Source organism: Aquila chrysaetos, chromosome Z (genome assembly GCF_900496995.4).
Source record: "Aquila chrysaetos chrysaetos chromosome Z, bAquChr1.4, whole genome shotgun sequence".
NCBI classification, from domain to species: domain Eukaryota; kingdom Metazoa; phylum Chordata; class Aves; order Accipitriformes; family Accipitridae; genus Aquila; species Aquila chrysaetos.
The window spans coordinates 63,916,335-63,934,673 of NC_044030.1; the positions used below are offsets into that span (position 1 = coordinate 63,916,335).

At 38.6% G+C, this 18,339-nt stretch overlaps 1 protein-coding gene across 11 annotated transcripts in view; it reads right to left on the minus strand.

Annotated features, from left to right (window-relative positions):
• The window catches only part of ERBIN (erbb2 interacting protein), a 127,785-nt gene that overhangs the window by 88,701 nt on the left and 20,745 nt on the right, over nt 1–18,339 (minus strand). For 9 of the 11 annotated variants that reach the window (XM_030003887.1, XM_030003889.2, XM_030003891.2 and 6 more), the window contains one exon: nt 15,451–15,564. The exons of the other annotated variants lie outside the window; for them this stretch is intronic. The gene's annotated coding sequence lies outside the window, so the exon portion shown is untranslated. The remainder of the gene's footprint in view (nt 1–15,450; nt 15,565–18,339) is intronic. 11 annotated transcript variants of the gene reach the window in all.

Below are 18,339 nucleotides of genomic sequence, written 5' to 3' on the forward strand. Positions count from 1 at the left end.
CCTTTATAGAACCAAGATGGCTTATATCAATGGATGGAAACGAAATTAGAGAAATTACTATTTAGTTGGAAATTATTTCTACTTTACAGGAGGTAGCAAATACATCCACCAAAGTAGATTCAGTGTTCAGACTTGCAAATTATTAATTTCTATAGACCAAGGTTGCTTTGCAGAACAGTAAATGTGAGGAGTATTAAATTGTTGCTATATACTGTTGCTAATAATTCTGCTTAAGGCTTTACTGATGTTTACTGGTTCTGTTACTGTGATGTCATGTCATTAGTTCAAATAACCAGAGACCAAGCCAGGAATGAAAACATAGAAAATAGAGACATGACACTGATTTTATACTCCAATCTTATGCTAAAAATTAAGAATTTTAGGAAGGCTTTAAAACCAAGCATTTGAAATATTAAAACACCGGGCATCCTTAAACACTGTACTTATTTAATATAGGCTTTTTAAACACAAAATAAACAGGTTTAGTGATCTATTTTCACATCAACTTGTTTCTTGTCTCTGTAGTACACGACACAGCAGTATCTGAACTTCGAAAAACAAGAAACAAACCATGCACAACAGAAAATTACCTGACATCTTCGATCAAGGAGATACAGCTTTCTGGACTACTTACCTTGACCTCACAGACCATGCTTAGGGACCACCAAACCAGCAGGTCTCAGAACAGTAACAGTCTGCATCCCATGCACTGTCACAATTCTTTACCACATTACTTTTCTCTAAGTAACAATTGTGCTAACTCACTGACTAGAAGTGAGTAGCTGTGCCAAGCTACACACCAAGGTCTAGTTAAGCCTGAGGAAGCTTTGTTGTTAGTGGTAACACAAAGAATCCAACTTGACTCAATCTAGGAATTAAGAAGAAAAAGCAAAAAACCCTCATTCTTTGTAAGTTATGACAACTCTCACCCAAGCTTCAGCCATTTCAAACATTTCCACTGCTGCTACAGAATTGACAACTTTAGAGAGGACTAGACATACCTACATCACATCAGGAGGCCAATTAGCACCACAAACAATGTGACACTAGCACTCGGAATAACAAGAGAGGCTGCAAATCCATGAGAAAACTATTTCTATCTGGTGCCCTCACCCTTTGCTCCTATGCGACCCCCTCCCTTTTCACCCTTTTTCCCCCCTCCATTCTTAAGAGTTTCCCACCAGCACATGGATTCTAGACAGTGACAGCTCCCAATGGTCAGACCTTTTATAGGCCTATTATTGTTAGCCACAGCAAATGTGCTCATTCACAGCAGCACAAGAGAAACTGATGATGGGAAAGAAAAGGAATGTGGAAAATTTGGGAAACAAATGACTAAGAGAATAAGAATACTTAAGAGACAAATATACCAATTAAATCAGTAGCAAGATTTGTAATTAAGAACACGAAACTGAGTCATATGCACATACTAAACTACACCACAATGAATACCACCATTTCTAGAAAGGACACATTTGATCTAAATGAAATAGGTGGTTAACTTGTATGATGCTATTATCACAACCCTTATCTCTTTTTCCATACTGCCATTCATCACATAAACCCTTTTCCTTCTTCTACTTCATCACATTCACATCTTTTATTAGATATTGAAATACCTCAGGGAGGGACATATCTGATTTTATTTGTGCAGTACTTAAGAAATATGGTACCATGACTTATAGTAACCATAGGCATGTATAAAATGCTTGTGACACCCAACACCCACACTTCTGTGAGCAAGCAGTGATTGGCTAAATATTGCATTAAGTAGATGCTGACTCATTAACACAGATAACGTGTTAACTACTTAGTATGAAGAAGATAGAAGTGATCTAGATACTAAAGTGAGTACGACTACCAAGCATGAGAGAAAGCACAGCGAATAAGAACCTTTGGCAAAGATTTTGGGCACAATATTTAACTGTATACTGAAATTACCAACAGCAACTTGTGAAACGTAAGCAAACAAGTTGCAGGATGAGTCACCCATCTGAATGACACCAAGACTGTCACAGAGTGTGCACTCCTGACCTAAAAAGCAAATGACCTGAGATTCAAGTCCTCTTGCACAACAGTTAGGTATAGGTTTCCAACACCCCAGATGAACAACCTATTACTTATATCCCATTAATAAGAACAATAAAGGTGGTATATTTCTCCCCATTTAAAACCTAGGCAGACAGATATACTCTCAATATACCTCCTGTATCAGGCAGAGGCTTTGTCAGTTATGTCACAGCTTATGCACAAGATTGGATCCTAGAGCTGTTTCAGGTTACTGAAATACAGAAGGTTGTGGATACATGCTGCAGCAGAAACCTAGACATAGACAGAATGTAGACTGCAAATTTTATGAATCTGTGAACGTTTGTGGCACTCTAAATGCATGAATTTGTCTTGTGCCTGTGGCCTTTTATTGCTACTGGCTAGTCCAGGAGATTCTGCAACAGAGTTTGAACTAACCAGCTGAGGCTTTATATTTTAATTTTTCAAATTACGTATAAAATACTAAATTGTTAGAACCAATAACCACCTAGCAGTTGTCAGAAATAGGTTAGAAAATAGGTATTAGGAACTGGATGAATCTTTTACATTTCCCATATTTCAAACACACAATTTTATAGCATAATGGAGATTTCACATTAAAATTGTTTCAAAAATAGCAGAAACTAACAGCAAACAGTTGCTATAATTGTATACTTAATTTTAGACCTCACTCTACCAGCCAAGTCATTGTTCGGCTTTGTAAATTCCTGAGTTCCCTTTCCTCTCAGGGCAGGGGTGAGTGCTGCTAGTTGAGCAACACTTAAATCTATTTTTAGATGTCATTTTCCCCCCCCAACATGTACAGGCATAACTTTCCAATTAACAATTGCTATTATGAACCTTTTACTTCCTTCTGCATTTATTTTGTTCCTCACTGCTTTACAAAGTCGAATTAGGAGACATCACTGACCAGTATGATTACAGGCACAATTAGCAATGGAGAACTTGCTTGAGAAATTGGTAAACTTTCATAGCTACGAATGAAATTAACCTCAGCTGTGCTCTTAACATACAAAGTGATACAAAATATTAGGGTGTTATTGCTTGTTTCAGTCAGTTTAAAGGAAAAAAGAACTGTCAGATACTTTTTATAGCTTCAGCTGCCAATTATTGTGCACATCAATTCACTGTCATAACAGTACATCATTAACTCATCCCATATGCACATTAGGAAGATCAATTCTTGAATGTCAGCGTTCTCTATAAACAGTAACAAAGGAAGGCACCAGGAGGAATAACACACTTCTATATTCAAATCAGGAATTAGACAGTGGAGCAGGAACAAAGCAGAATCAGAGATGAATTTTCAAAAATGCACTGATTTGAAGTATGGATATACTGTCAAGGCAAATGTCCAGTATTAAAACTTTTTAATAAGCTATGAGCAATTGAACAGGTGTCTTACTGTAAGTTGAAGTTTCCTCTTTGAATCGATATTAAATTCATAACTAACCACAACAGCTACTGACTGTGACTAAACATACACAACATCAAACCAAAATGTATTTTTACTCTTACACTTCACACAGGCATGCGCCATCTGCCACTAAGGTATGATCCGTTTCTCTGTGACATTATCACATTACTCTTGAAAAGACTAATGCTGCTGCTTAATCTCATGGTTTGAGCCAATTTCTAAACACTAAGGCTTGGCTTGCTGTCAGATCTCCTCACTACCTGCCCGAGAACCAATGATGAAGGAGCAGATTGTCACTTTTTACCATATAATTTAAAGCTATCCAAACCCCTCTTGCAAGCTAATTTATATTCTGCAAATACTGTTCTAGAAGTGATTTGTTTCATGGATGGAATGGAGCTATAAAATCCCCCTGGATTTTTACTATGTAACAGGATAACAATCCTCTGGTAACACACAAAAACAATCCAGGACCACAAGCCACCTGAACTGCAAGGCAAACAATTAAGGTAATAAAGATTTCTATCATTTGAAATCGCAGAGCTGCAAGGTAATTAATCCCCAGCTTACAAGAAAATTTAAGGAAAATAATATGCTGAATTCAACTGATTGGAAACTAGTCCTAGTTTTTTCTGTCAAAAAACCCCAACTCTGCAGATTGAAGTAACCAATGCAGAGATAGCTTCTGAATCTGAAAAAACAAGAACACAATTGTTATTTAAAACCCTAGGTAGAAGATGGCAGTGTCTGGAAGCGAACAGGATACAAGTTTGCTGTGTCCCCTCTGACAATTACATTGTAGTGAGGGTTGTTTTGCCTCAATTCTTCATGGCTTTTTATTAAACTTAATCTAGACTAACACAGCATAAGTGTAAAATGCAGAAACTGCTGTTCGTGCGTAGTCTGCAAATCAGCAGTAGGTTTCTCCTTATTCCCAATTTCCCATTCTTTGAAGGGTCATCCTGGAGAAATATACTGCCTGGAAGAATGTGCCCTTCACATATTGATAGAAGTGCTACCGGACTGCATGCCCTAAAATGCATTTTGAAAATTATATTCATGCATCTTCCAAAATCCTTTTAACTGCAGTTGCCCATTCCGGTTCACAGTATCTTCCAGTAATGTATGAAATGCATTATTAGATCCAATAGCCAAACAATGGAGGTTTTTTGGTTTTTAGATACCATTTAGATACCATTTACCATTTAGAGCTCCATTCTCACTTCTAAGTGATAGAAGGAAACAACTGGATGTGAGCTCTAAAAACAACCTGACATCCACTTAATCTAATCTAAAATCAATTATTCTGGCTCTTCCACATATTCTCCAACAAGCCAATAAAAAATCTGGACAAAACAATTAAGTCTGTATTTAAAGCTTTCATAGCAATAAAGCAAATCACCTGTTTATCTGCAGATTACTGAATTCTAAATTCTTAGAGAGAAAAATAGACATTTATCAAACTGCATTAGACGACATCTCTATGCAATATTCTGTCTAGCAATAAGACACTGCAGCTGGGAAAAAAAAAAAAAAAAAAAAAATCAACCTTTTCCAGCAGGTTGATTTTTAACATGTCAGTCATCTCTGTTAGTGGCTGAAAAAGCATTAAAATTTTTTTCTAGTACAGAAAAAAAATCTCAGTAGTGAGATTAATGGACTAATTCCATTCTAGATACCAGCTTTCATTTTAATACCATTACAGGATCAGAACTGAGACAGACTGGTAATGTCATGGATAAAATCATTCAACACAGTTCTAATGCATGTGCTCTGTGACAACGTACGTAGTCCCGTTTTCCCATAAAACTATACAAATCTAGAGAACAACACATTTGAAGTTAACAGTTGCCTGGTGTTCACACCAAGAAGAGACTGGGCCGAGAATAAATGCTACAACATGTTCTATAAAAACAGAGACCAGAATGAGCGCTAGCAGTTAGATAGCAATAGTGCTATTAGTGCTCCAGTTAAAAAGAAACATTCTCAGCTTCAATTAGACCTGGCATGCCAGTATCTAAACCCACAATAGCAAACACTGAGACAGAGCTTAACCAATTTATCTAACACCCACTAGTTAAGACTAATGAGTCTTATATTTAAATCTTGCTAGATGTAAAAATGCCTGGGTAATTGCTCCCTACAGAAACCACATCTCTATCTCCAATCAGTTGTTTGGTTTAAATGCACATGTAAAGAAAACTACAGCTGAGGTGCGTCAAAAGGAGGGAAATTCAAAAGAGCCTTTACTCTTAGTCAAAATTCTCTCTAGGAGGTATGGGAATAAAAAGGAAAATAAGGAAAGACATATAAAAAAGGGAGAAGAAAAACTTGGTTGGGTTGCTAACGGTTCCTATCAGTCCAAGGTTTCTCAGAGACCCTAGTACTGCTCTACAGGTGATCCTTCCAATGAAAAAGTCTTCAATAAGGGCGAGAGCCCCTAAAGAATCATCTCTTTTGCTTCCTCACCCATTCCACTGCGATTTCTTGTGCTGGTGGTTAGCCCATTCCTCTCCACTCTTCTTCCTCTCTTAATGTTGTTTTCCACCTTAAGTCTCTTCCCCCACCTTTCTAACACCACAGTATCCCCGACACTCTTCCATCTCACAGGAAAGCTCTAGATGATGAGCACCTCTGGGGACTGCCTACTTAAATTCAGTGCGTATAAAACCAAAACTTAATCTCAACCAACAACAACTGTTCTTATCACATGCTTTGATTAATTCTGTGGAAATCATCAGTACCTGCCTGTTACTCTGACCCACAACTCTCCTCAGTCGTTTCTCCCTTGTGGTGGTGCATTTCTTTCCCCTCTCTGGGCTGACACATGAACTTGGAAGGCTCACTAGGCCTCAGCATAAGTGTAATGAGTTGGGAGGTTGAACATCCCTTGACCGTACCAGGAACTCCTGCATGACTAAGACAGGGAGCTGCACTGACTGTACCAAGGACTCCTGTTGCCTGGCAGAGGCTGGGTGCAGGAGTAGGGATAATTAGCCATTTCCTGACAACCTTGGGACATATCTCAGTCCTCTCCTGACAGCCTTGGAACATCCCATCTCTGAATCTTAAGTCATTCTCTGACAGCCTTGGAGCCTTCCTTATCTGAATTGTAGCTCATGTGAAATGGTACCAGTGCTACTGCAATCCTAGTAATTTGCTGATGACTAAAGCCAATCACCTCACGAACCTATAAACAGCAGTACTAGGTGAGACCCTCTGAGCTCTCCTGGACCCCAGCGGGCTGCGACCAGCATTTCCCTCTGAGTGGGATGCCTCTCAGAGCTCGCAAACTCTTCAGTTTGCAAAGATCAGAGGTCTGTCACTGAAAGCCAGCAGGACATGGGCTGATACCCTTCGCTCCTTGAGGCTCAACCCTTTGCCTGTTGAGAAAGATGCCTGTCATGGTTTAAGCCCAGCCAGCCACAAAGCGCCACGAAGCTGCTTAATCATTTCTCCTCGCTGCCCTGTAAGATGAGGAGGAAAAAATAAGAAGAAAAGCTCGTGGGTCAAGACAAGGACAGGGAGGGATCACTCACCAATTACTGTCATGGGCAAAAACCAACTCTACTTGGGGGAAAAAAGAAATAATCATAATTTACTACCACTCAAATCAAAACAGGATAATGGGAAGTAAAACCAAACCTTAAAACACCTTCCCCCCACCCCTCCCTTCTTCCCGGCTCAACTCCACCCAGTTTTCTCTACCTCCTCCCACCAGTAGCACAGGGGGACAGGGAATGTGGGTTGTGCTCAGTTCATCACACAGTGTCTCTGCTGCTCCTTCCTCATCAGGGGGAGGACTCCTCACTCTTCCCCTGCTCCACCGTGGGGTCCCTCCCATGGGAGACAGTTCTCCATGAACTTCTCCAATGTGGGTCCTTCCTGCGGGCTGCAGTTCTTCACAAGCGGCTCCAGCGTGGGTCCTTTCCATGGGCTGCAGTCCTTCAGGGACAGACTGCTCCAGTGCGGGCTTTCCCATGGAGTCACGGCCATCTTGGGGGGCATCCCCCTGCTCCAGGGTGGTGTCCTCCCTGGGCTGCAGGTGGTCATCTGCTTCCCTGCTCCCCTCCATGGGCTGGGGGGGGGACAGCCTGACATCTCACCATGGGCTGCAGGGCCATCACCTCCTCCCCCGCTCCTCCTCCCCCTCCTTCTTCACTGACCTTGCTGTCTGCAGAAGGGTTTCTCTCACATCCCACTCCCCCTTCCGCTGCAGGTTGCCCTTCTTAAATCTGTTATCCCAGAGGCGCTACCACCATCGCTGATGGGCTTGTCCTTGGCCAGAGGTGGGTCCAACTTGGAGCTGGGGAAGCTTCTAGCAGCTTCTCACAGGAGCCACCCCTGCAGCCGCCCCCCGCTACCACAACCCTGCCACACAAACCCAAAACAATGCCAAAGCATTTGACGTGAACATTTTCACTGAACTCGGGGGAACTTTTTAACAGGTATATCTCTTTTACTTGCTTATATACACCTCTTAGTGTCTTTGTGCATGTGTGTGTGTACCAACCTAAATATTCTATAACAAGTCTACTACAAATATTGCTTTTCAAATGTATACGTAAGTTACTGTTGTGAACTTTATTCAACTGTGAATCAATCTCAGGCTGCTATTATACTCAGTCCCTTCAGATATAAACTGTTGACCAAGTCGGGGACTAGGAGTTGATCCAGCTGCACCTAGACTCTGACAGGAGTTTAGAAAGCAAGGGGGTCTTCTCTGAACCTTGTGATTCAATGGGAGGGTCTCCCCTACGTTTTACAAATTCCTGAGCTCTGTACAAATCACAAGAAATCAATCCAAACTCGATTTTCCTTTGTATGTTTCTCTTTTACCCTATTGTGTCTTCAGTCTCTGTATAGATAATTTTAGTTTGTTTCTAAATTAATTTTCCTTTGTATGTTTCAACCACGTATTAAGTAAGAGTGAACCTTGCCATTGAATTCCGTGAAGTCACACTTTTATCAATTCCTATTAAATAATTTTTGCTAATACCCTTGAAGGTGATTCTTTAAGCGGTCCAAACCACTCCATTTTGTGATATCCCTTGAGTTCCTGTAGTCACACTTCCCCCCTGCCCCCAACACCCAAAATAAAACCTTAACCATACCAGCTTACACCACTTACTACAAAAATCATTTCTAGGACACTGCTTGACTGTGTTGCTGGTTTAAGTACCCCCATTTTCCCCTTTTTCATTAGAGAGATAAGCAGCTTATTTTCACTTACTTTTCCAAATTATTTTCTCATTCAGAATCAAGAGGAAGGCTACTATTCAGTTAATAAAGTTAGCTTCTATCACCTTCATCAATTTTTCAAAACAACTTTTGACAGTATCGCCACACATATAAAATTAATTCACTGTGAATTCCTTCATCTTCTTCCTTATCTCTCACCTTCACAACAATGCTTAAAAATAAAATCCTGACAATTACCCGGCTGCTGATGTGAAAATATCTTTGCTCATCAAGGTAACCAATACTTACCACCACCACCCCCCACATCATGTGGTCCTCTATTCACCTAGGCCACCTTAACTTGTCCTCAAGGACATATGCTCTGTTGTCTCTCCCACACTTGTGTTGAATCACAATAAGTGATTCCAGTTTGTTTACTAAAACTCCTTTAGGTTACATCATCACAAAAGTTGATCATACTGTTTGGGAAAAATCGATTTTACCCATCCTGCTCTTAAACACATTAAAATGCATTACACATGTTACATCTATACCAACATATGCATAATAAAACCAGTATAGTTATGCTGGTACAAGTGTTTAGGCTTTCTAACTAGAAAATTCAAAGCAGAGGTGAACACATCTGTAACTGCAAATAGAGATTTAGAATAAGTCTGGAATACTTTTTACTTGAAGTCTGTATTTTAGCACAAAAGGTAGGGAAGGAATGAAGGAGCAACAGCAGCCATATAAGCACATAAATTGAGCAAGAGAATGGCTTGAGTTCTACGTAGCCTGGTACTAGCAAAAAGAGCACAGAGGCTTCTTCATCTAGCCAAGAATGACAGGCAGATCAAGCAGTTTCGTATCCTCAAACAGCAACAGTCACATGCAAAAGATAAGCAGTGCTCCTTTCTCATATATACAACTAGTTCAAGGGGGAGAGGAAGGGAGCATAAGAATAAAACATTACTTCACATGATATACTGGGGGAAAATATGAATCCTGTAACCTAAAACCAGACTGAACCAAATTAATTATAGGATTATAATTCAATAATTTCCTAAATGATCAAGAAGTTTTAAAAGCAAGCCACTTGTCTGTTGAACAAGCCTACAAAGGAGTCAGTTTGATCAAGTTCTTCTCAATAGTGGAAGTCTCCCATTTTGCCAAGCAACTGAAACATAACTGTTAAGTATATAAAAAACAAAGGTTTCATATATTTTCTCTCATTCTCAAGCACCTCAGTGGTCCTAATGTTAGCATCCAATAAATTTTAGGCAAACTTCCTGCACCCCTCACTTTCTGCAGTCTTTAGCTTCTAACCCATAACTCTTTGCTGTAGCTTTTTTCTCTCCATTTAATTAAGAGATGGACACTTTTCACTACTACAGTATTACCCTGTTTTAGATTGGTTGTTTTCTAAGCATCTAGTAAAACATCCTTTCACTGATTTCCCTTTAAAACTGGAGTAGAAAAAGAATTTCTATACAGATGATTTGGCTGAATGGCTTCCAAGTGCTATTTTTAAAAAGGAACAAATAAATGCTGCTGATTAAACTTTGTATTTATTATGTACAATCAAAAGCAATTCATAGCCATTTATACTTTATCAAATACAAAGAGGTTTTAAATATGCAATTGGTTACTTGGTACCTTTCAATGTCAGGTGCAACTCCAAATCCTTCTACAGTGACTTCTAAGAATACTGCATCCATCTTTTTTTTTTAAGGAACATTTTAGTATTAGCAGTACAAGAGCACATAAAAATTAAGTTTCCTGTACTTCTGGAGTTAGTCATCCTGTACGTGAAAGCAATTTGATGGTCTGTAGCAAGATATTTATACTGTGGCTTACCAGAGAGAATACCAATTAACAAGTATTATTTTTTTTTTCAGTTCTCAAAAGTCAAAAATAGGTAAATAGGTAAAGCTAACTGAATCAAAATAGCACTATCCTTCTCCCTCACTTTGCCCTTCCTAAATTATAGGCAGCTATTTTAACCATCAAACACATCACTCTTCCTACCAAGCTCCAGTGATACTAAACAGACCAACCATAAACTTTCTTTTATTCTTCCAAACTGAGTACCTAACACTTCTTTCTTTATAAAGATCCTTAGAATTATTCATCAATCCTCGTTGAGCAGTATTTCCAGTATTTTGGTTTCATGTTAGACTAAAGTTTGTTTTTTCCTTTCTGCACATGTTTTATTACCTATTCTATTTGCCTCTCCTCTGTAACTGCTGTTCACTTCCAGCTACTCTCTTAGGAGAAAAATCGGTCTTCTCTTTCTACCCTAAACCCAAGCTACTGCTTCGCAACAGAAAAACCTTTTATACCACTTACCTAGTCAGCTAGCTCACTTTTATCATAATCTGCCTTTGTCCTCATTGGCTCACCAGCAGGACAAATGTCAGAAGACCACCTGGACCTCCAGAAACATTGTGTACCTGCCTTTTGTCCATTTATACATTACTGTATTCCAATTGTCTTGGTGTAAATTCCCTCAGAATGAGAGTTTGTCTTGGATGGCTAAAGATCTTTATGGACATGAAATCTGCAGGATAATGACTTGATGGTAATTGGATATTCCTAAATACACAGCACTCTTCCTATACTACCCCTTCCCTACAAATCAAAAGCAATTCACTTTTTTTGCTTTCAGTGTACAAGACTCCTTTGGCCTGAACTTCTTGCAGACTGGCTAGCCGCAAACTAGCCTGTTCCATTTTCTGTCCTTATTTAGTGACAGCCAGTATTTCTCATAATGATGTGGAGTTCTATAATACATCAGTCTGCGCAGCTCTCCACACCATTGTTGTATGATCCTCCAGACATAGCAACAGTACTGGAAAAAATCTGTACTTCATATAGACTTGTGCAGTTAAATTTGTAAACTTGTACAATTTGTACTTTATATAAAAAAGTATTTTGGCAGAAAAACAAACTATGGCACATCCATTACAGCTCCCCACAGTTGGTTAAGACATCATCAGAATTAAAACATTTTGCTAGGCATTTCTGCCTCATCGTCATTTCTTCCCATTAGCAGGAAAATATACTTTCATATTATAACGTATACAATTACATCATTAAGAAAAAATCGGGGGGGGGGGGGGGGGGGGACACAACAAACAAAATAAAAGGAGGAAACAGTCAATGAAGTCTGTGAGTGACATAGAAGCCATACCATAACTGAAGAAATAGGCACCAACACTCTTGAACCAGCAAATTGCATTGGCCAAGACCTTCAAAGACAACCATCAAAAGGAGTTTGCTAGCATACATTAGTTAGCACTTAATTCTATCTCCACTGAACAATGTAGCTGGAAAAGAAGAGGAGAGAGGAAAGAACAAGAGGAAGCCAGAATGCGCCATGTTAATTAAATAAGGTAGAAGTATTCTCTGCATACTTTTTCTCTGAAACCACCATGCATGTTTATGGCACTGTATATAAAGTTTTTTATTTGCTAGTTGCTGAATTGACAAATAGAATTCAAGAAATGCTTATGCAACACAAGAAGGAGTTTCCCCAATACCTAGCCTTTGCGTAGAATTAAAAAATTTGCCTAAATGCAGCCAGGATGAACATTGTTTTCCTTAGAATATCTAATTCAGGCCATGTGACAACCAGGAAGCTTACCACTCAAGCCAACCCTCTGATAACCTAATCTTGTTTTAGACAGACTGTTAGCAGTGCACACATTTTAAGTGACAAACTAACTACTACCCTTCACATATCCTTAAACCAAAATAACATTCAGCAAAGCAGTCTAAAACATTTTAATGTTGAAATGCCCATGGCCCTGAGAATCATTTCACCTATCGAGACAGCTTGTCCATACCTCTTCTGCACTACAGGGAACAGCAGGCTGACAGAACGATGAGTTCCCAAAGTGCATTGCCAACATAAAACACATCTTGGGCTGACTGGTTTAACCTTCATAGCTGAACCACCTGAGATACATTTGAGCAGGCACTTCATGCCAGAACTTGTCAATAGAACTAGGAAGGGGGAGATTTGGGCCAGCATTTATTGCTACAAGGAGAAATGAATCAGCAAGTCAAGAGGGCTCACAGAGTAAATATGCAAACCAGAGCTTATATAAGAACCTTGGAACATGTCCAAAACCTACTGAAATAAGGGAGCCACAAGAATACCAAAGGGATGGGATGCAGGGGGCCCTCTTTAGCCAATGTTGTTTTCTTTATTGAGGTAGAAGTCTTGATGGCAAGATAATGAAATAGGATTTTCCTTAACTGACTCTAATTACACACAGCTTCAAAACTGTATCCTTAAATAAAGCATAGTCAGAAGACGAAATATACTCCATTGCAAAAGAAGCTGCAACACTCTGTACAAGTGAAAATTTCGGGGACTTGTCAAATTCACCTATTAGGCAGAGTATGGATTACAAAAAGTAAAAAAAAAAAAAAAAAAAAAAAAAAAAAAAAAAAATTCTGACAAATTCTAGTATTTAACATTTGGTCTTAAGTTTCTTTCGTGTATTTCAGCTAGTAAGTAAGAACTCATTTATGGTCTCTATGTTCACCACAAATTTCAGTACCTGTAAATACACATTGATACATTCATTCACGCTTGACCTCAGCATTTAGCAGCGTGCTCATTGTGGTTTTAGCAGCTTGACAAATTATGGCACCTTTTCCAGAAACCTATTCATTACAAAACTTTGAGAAGCTGGAGGACACACACTCAATTGGCATTAAGAAGCCTCTATCCAAGAAGATCACAAAACATCAGGAACACTTACTAGATCTCTTGTGATACCTACAGTAAATACTTCATCATAACATGCTTTACAATTCAACTATTCAAGATCTGCCTGCAGCCACAAGTCTATCGCAAAGCCAGCATTTGCTTCCCAGTCCTGTTATTTTTAGCTAGTAGAGATTTTCTTCCCCCAATAAAGGCTCATTAATCAAATCTGCTAATGAGCCAACAGTTTGGAATGAAAAAGAGACTAGTCATAAAATAAGAGCAAACTACTACAAAGCAACAAAAAATAAACTATAGATTAACCATTCCATTTGAATTATCTTAGTAAGACCTAATAAGCGTTTCAATGTGAAAACAAGCAGATCAACAATGAAACTAGGATTATAAAACAAGATTCTAATTCAACATAAAATATTCTCAACAAACATGTGAATCAGCCTGTTCTCTTATACATATCAGGGAATGTTATTGAACAATATGAACAGCCTAACAAAGGAAAGGACCCTTTCTAAATCCAAGCTGTGCACTGTTGCCTGAACTCCCTGCTTTGTTATTGTTAGCTTGGCAGTAAATAGGACAGTAATAGCTTATTAAAAGTCTCAGCCTATCCACATGATAAAATCACTTCTCTTTTGTGATGATTTCTTCACAGTATCACTCACTAGCCAGAGAACAGTGAAAGAAATCTCAAAAGTTTAATAGAGAAAAATAGCACTTTATCCAATTCTCTGTAACCAAGTATCTACAGAAACAGTAATTCTGAAGCCTTCACACAGAATAACAACTAATTTTAATAAATATAATTAGGATTTTCCTCTCCAAAAAATGAAGTCTGATCCTCCAAATAAATATTCTTGCCTTTCCTCTTTACTAACCTTTTTTATTAAAACCCACTCTTTTCCCACAAACCCACTTTCAAGCAAAAGTTCTAACACTGTACCATCTTTTCATAATGGTTCTTAATTTAAATGTCACGACACCTGCATTTCCAAGCATATCATTTCGACAATACTATTAAGCATTTAAAACAGTATTTTTGCTATTAAAATATTTCCCGTCTCAGAAGTCAAGTATTTTCTGGGGATAGTTACTTGTGAGTGTATTCTACCTACATTCTTGAATCAGAGCAAGAGATGGAGAAAGCAGAGTGAAAAATGTGTTTGCTCAAAGGTCCTAATTAGGACTAAGACAGTACATCAATATCAAACTTATCCTACTGGAGATCCTACTCCAGTATATTAAGATCAAAACATACTGTGACCTACTGAAGATTTTTGTGGTACTTCAATTAGGCACACACTAAAAAAAATGCCACATCATTCTGGTTAAGTTGTCCCTATAATTCTTTACGATGAGCTATGTGTATCTGCTGTTGAATTATGGGATTAAAAATAAGTTTAAACAACGACAAAAAACCCCTCCTTCCCAGCCTCCCCAAAACATACCACTAACAATGTAACAAGCATACAGAACCAAAACAGTACATACTTGCAACCGAAAAAAAACCCCAAAGCCAACCCCCCGAAAACAAACAAAAAACCCCAATCATATTAACCTTTCTCTAGATAGGATAATAGCATTTAAGTTAGCTTACCCAGGGCAGAAGTATTTGTCTGAAACTGCTTTTACTTTTTGCATAGAGCTACCTGAATACATTACCATAAAATGGGTTACTACCTTGCATAGATTGTATAGCATTCAAAGTAAACAAATAATGCAGAAAATGACAGCAGAAGCAATGGAAGCCAAGTTGCCTACACACAAGTGCTCACACAGGGCCATATCAACATATTAAAACTGCAGACACCCAGACAATGTTCTGTGACTCAAGACTGTGCTACTGCAGTGAATATCCCAGAAAGCAACAACAATTGACAGTTCTTATGCATCTTCCCTACAAGCTACTGTAATACAAATTCAGCACTTAAAACAAGTTTGTCATTCTTACATGTGAGGGTGACAGGAGATATTATCAGTACACTGTAGAGTAACTGAAACAGTAAGTGCACCCAAAACATTTCTTTCCCTTTATCTCCTTCAACACATCTGGACAGTCACCTACCCGAATCACTCCACCACTGCCAATTCACACCATAGGAGTCTGAATCAGTTTCTGAACTTGGACCACAGAATCACCAGGACGCAGAACAGAGTTTATTAAACCATCCACATGGATCTGTGAAAAAGAATTAAGAAGTGTTTTCAAGATGACAGGTATAAAGGGCCTTGCACAAAAACTAAGACAGTTTCAAATCCACACATTAACTTTGTTTTACATCAGAATTAAACACAGAAGACACAGAAGTGATAATAGGTAACTTACCACCACAACTAGCATTCTACAATCACTGATTTTTGTCCTCTGCCAAATCTCAAAGTATTGCAAACAGAGAAAGCAGTGTGCCAAAACACAAAAAAAGGTAGAACTGATTATCATCTCCTCCTTCTATGCCAGCCAAAACCAAAACATATGCATTGCTAGCAAGCTTGAGTTCAAAACAGCTCCCTCTCTGTTATTTACATAAGTGGAATTTTAATGCAATTATCAGGTTAACAAAATGTAACCAAAACCAACAAGAAGTTATGTGCAGGACCTCCACTGGATGACTTCCTCTTAAAGCGCTGCTGTTCTGGTGAGTCTCAAGTACATTCTCTGAAAGAGAATCTATACCACCCACACTGTCACAAATACTCCCACAGACCTCATAGGGAAATACAACTCCTTGCAACAGATGAGGCTTTAAAAAAGCTGCAATTATTTTAATTGGACCTGCCAGCTGCCTTTAATTTAGCTTAACATGAGGTTTTATTGAAAGTCTGCAGCCACAGCCATTGGCAAGAGTGGAAACAGTTGCTTACAAGTAGTTGGATCTATTTCTGAGAAGCTTATTCTGCCTGGTGAGCTTTTGTGGAGTTCTGCCATATACTCTATACGTTGAGGATACAAAGTTTTATTATGTGGTCCTGGCTAGTACACCGGAATAATGCAGTAAGTCTAAGATGTATATGGAACACACCCATAGCCTCATCATGATGACATTTGTTGCAGCCAGAGGAAAGAAAGGCCAATAAATTATGGAAGAATGGTTTTGTCATCCACTTTTAAAACAGCAAATACATCCCACCAAAAAAGAAAAAAAAATATTGTGTCTAATACATCTAGGTTTCTAAGTTGATAACTGGCATCTTTCCTGAAAGAAAAAGATTCTTCAGGACATCAGATCCTTATTAGCATACTCTTTTCACAAAGCATTCAATATACAGTCACGAAACTGAGTTTCATGATTCCTAAAGCTTCTAAGACAAACAGCAGTAACAAAATCATCATTAAAATAGCTGTTTCTGCCACTTCCAGAACGCTCTGTGAGATGTAACAAACTCTAAAACCTCCATACTAATACAATTGTTCAACATATCTCAGCTACCTTTTCCAAAACACTGCTGGTATCAGCTCCCCATGGTGCCATGGCCAGCACAGCTAGAGACTGAAGAATGCCAGGGTTGATGACTATATTGCTACTTTCCTGGCTTGCTCAGGAATAAAAATTTGGGTTGCTGTCCCTTATAGTGGTGGCTCTGGAACTTTCCTTCTGAAATTTTCCTACTGCTTTCCCACCTACAGCCAAAATTTTTGCATGACTGAAAATACTAACATAAGTAGTATTAAATCAAGTTTATATCTGGCCAGCAACTCCCTTCATACACACTCCATTTAGGAACTGCTGCTCTAGATATAAAGACTGAAACAGCTTTCTTGGCTCTTAACTAAGAAGAGTTGAATAACTTCCCTCTCCCTTGTCTTGCAATCTTCCACAGAAGGTTAAACTTTCAATTCAATTTGAGATGTAAGTGGCATCCTCATAGATAGACAGTGGACTGTTGAACATGCTGACTCTTCCAGATTACGTGTTCAAGTTTGCAACTACTTCCATCAAGTCTTGAATTCTGCAGTACCCTCCATTAGTGGTTCAATCACCAACACTTCCACTATATCCCAGGTAGCAAGGAAAAGAATACAGTAACTGTAGGGCTATATAAACAATGGACAATTGCACAGATTGTTACATAGAAGATGATTATCTAAGCCTTATCTAAGGACCAGAAAAGAGGACTGAACACTCCTCCACCCTCAGTTCTCTCCCCCTACTGACAAATAAGATACTGTTACAAAAGTTCAAAAGACAGGCATCAGTTTAACTCCACTGGCAACTGCAATGTATTTCCCATGACCATTAAGCACCTTCTTGTTACTAAGTCAAAAATTCAAGATTTCTTTTTTCTTTAATAAAAAATTGACTACCCTGGCATATGTGCTACAAGTGCTCAGTGTTAAGCTAGACCCCCAAAGTTAAGGGTTGGAGAGGAGTAGGAAAATAAGCATTTTACACACCTTTAGATTTTTGCTCTGAAAGTTCTTCCCCTAATGCAAGTTTTCCCCACAACATAACTTAGAAATTAAGTAGAACTAAGGCTACAGTCTACTTCTAACTTTTTCATTATCAGATACTCCTAATTTTTAATTAAAACACAAGCTGCCTAATCAACAGCAAGAACCCATTCTAACTCAAACCCCTGATGGGCAGGTCACTGTATGAAAAAGCACTCATATTACATTTGAGTTATAAACTCATTCCAAAAGAGTTATGAACAACCAGGACTTTTCAGAACTACATAGATTCATGCTGTTGAATGCACAAAATCATCTCTTGCAGACAACAATTGACAGAGAACAAGTATTTTTGTGGCTGCAAAGACAACTAGGAGAACAATCAACCTGGCTTTTACTCCACGACCACACTTGTGAAAATCATGCTGCATTTCAAAAAAAGTTGTGAATTAAAAACCAGAAGATATTTTTTTCATTGTACTCTGTTTCTAGTCCTCTGTTACTGTTGTTCCTTTTTTTCAATAGCTCTACAACATGAAAGATCAGGGTCTGCCTAGCTATATG